The sequence below is a fragment of the Lutra lutra genome, chromosome 14 (assembly GCF_902655055.1).
Source record: "Lutra lutra chromosome 14, mLutLut1.2, whole genome shotgun sequence".
Taxonomy (NCBI): domain Eukaryota; kingdom Metazoa; phylum Chordata; class Mammalia; order Carnivora; family Mustelidae; genus Lutra; species Lutra lutra.
The window spans coordinates 84655626-84657817 of record NC_062291.1 but is presented as its reverse complement, the minus strand read 5'-3'; positions in this window follow the sequence as shown (position 1 = coordinate 84657817).

The following is a 2192-nucleotide window of genomic DNA, read 5'->3' as shown; positions in this document are numbered from 1 at the left end:
TGCCTCAGTCTAGGCGCTTCTCTGGGTCCGCGGATGTTGCCCTTGCCCACCTGGCTGCCATGATCACGTTCCGAAGAGCGTTGTTGGGGGTCACACGGCTGGGGGGAGCTGGGGGGAGGGCGCTCTGGAAGGCTCCGCGGGGCGGGTGGTGGCTGAGCCGGGCCGGAGGGTGGGGGATCTTGGGCAGCAGCAGAAGGGGCAGGGGAGTTGAGGAAGCGCAGCCCTGAGGAGAAGCTCTTTATTTGAAGGTGCGAGTCACGAGTGTGTCCTTGTGGCAGCAAAATACAAGAAAACGTAAAATAATGGGATTTTTCTATGATTAAGCTGTTCTGCCAGTACTCCAGATTCCGTAGTAATTATGAACCTTGCATAGAGAAAATTTTCAATTAGCCACATGCCTGGGGAATGGGACGTACTGGTTAATTAAAAAACCCTTTAGGGTTCAGTTCTAACCAAAATCTCACTGCGGTGCACCGGCTCATCCCCTCGCCTCTGTGACGGTGCAGTGTTTTGAGAGCACAGGGCGGCTCTCATCTTTGAGGCCTATAGATGCTGGCTTAGGAAAGCTCCTTGGAGCCAGTGTTTGACAACACCCGTCCGAGGGCACACGTTTCACTTGGTCTTTTGGGGGACAGCATCAGACAGCTGGTAACCAACCAGGCCAACTTCCTGCCTGAGAACAGGGTGGGAGACAGAAGTACCTACTTGCCAGGTGGTTGGTAACGTCTCCAGGCCCGAGATTCCAAGTGAACAACATCCCGTCTGATAGATAGTTCTTGGGGAACAGAAACTATTCTTTTTTTTTTTTTTTAAAGATTTTATTTATTTATTTATTTGACAGAGATCACAAGCAGGCAGCGAGGCGGGTAGAGAGGAGCAAGCAGGCTCCCCACAGAGCAGAGAGCCCAATGCCAGGCCCGATCCCAAGACCCGGAGATCATGACCTGAGCCGAAGGCAGAGGCTTTAACTCACTGAGCCACCCAGGCGGCCCTATTCTTACTTTTTTTTTTTTTGTAGGTATACTTTTTTTTTTTTACATTTAATTAATTTTATTTTTTTATAAACATATAATGTATTTTTATCCCCAGGGGTACAGGTCTGTGAATCACCAGGTTTACACACTTCACAGCACTCACCATAGCACATACCCTCCCCAATGTCCATATCCCCACCCCCTTCTCCCGGCCCTCCTCCCCCCAGCAACCCTCAGTTTGTTTGTGAGATTAAGAGTCTCTCATAGTTTGTCTCCCTCCCGATCCCATCTTGTTTCATTTATTCTTTTCCTACCCCCCAAACCCCCCATGTTGTATTTCTACTTGCTCATACCAGGGAGATCGTATGATAGTTGTCTTTCTCCGATTGACTTATTTCGCTAAGCATGATACCCTCTAGTTCCATCCACGTCGTCGCAAATGGCAAGATTTCATTTCTTTTGATGGCTGCATAGTATTCCATTGTGTATATATACCACCTCTTCTTTATCCATTCATCTGTTGATGGACATCTGGGTTCTTTCCATAGTTTGGCTATTGTGGACATTGCTGCTATAAACATTCGGGTGCACGTGCCCCTTCGGATCACTACGTTTGTATCTTTAGGGTAAATACCCAGCAGTGCAATTGCTGGGTCATAGGGTAGTTCTATTTTCAACTTTTTGAGGAACCTCCATGCTGCTTTCCAGAGTGGCTGCACCAGCTTGCATTCCCACCAAGAGTGTTGGAGGGTTCCCCTTTCTCCGCATCCTCGCCAGCATCTGTCATTTCCTGACTTGTTAATTTTAGCCATTCTGACTGCTAATTCTTACGTTTTTGCCTCCACAGTTCTGCTCGATCCGCCCGGAGCCTCTGACTTTCTGTGCTCTGACTCTGTGCCAGCTGCCGACTTCCTTTAGGCCAGACCCCCTCCCCATGCACACACATACACACCTAGTAACACACGTACACACTCATACGAGCACATAACTCCCACACACACATGCCTACTCCTATTCACGCTACATTCCTAGTAACACGCACTCCCATCCACACTCTCGTACAAACACTCCTACATACAAACTACTCACACACACACACACACACACACACGCACTGCACTTGTCTCTGCCTAGGACTCTCCCCACCCCCAACCCCCCCACCCCCGTTTCACAGAAGGTTCCCTCCAGTCCTGAGCTCGGCCCTGGTGAGACTTCTTG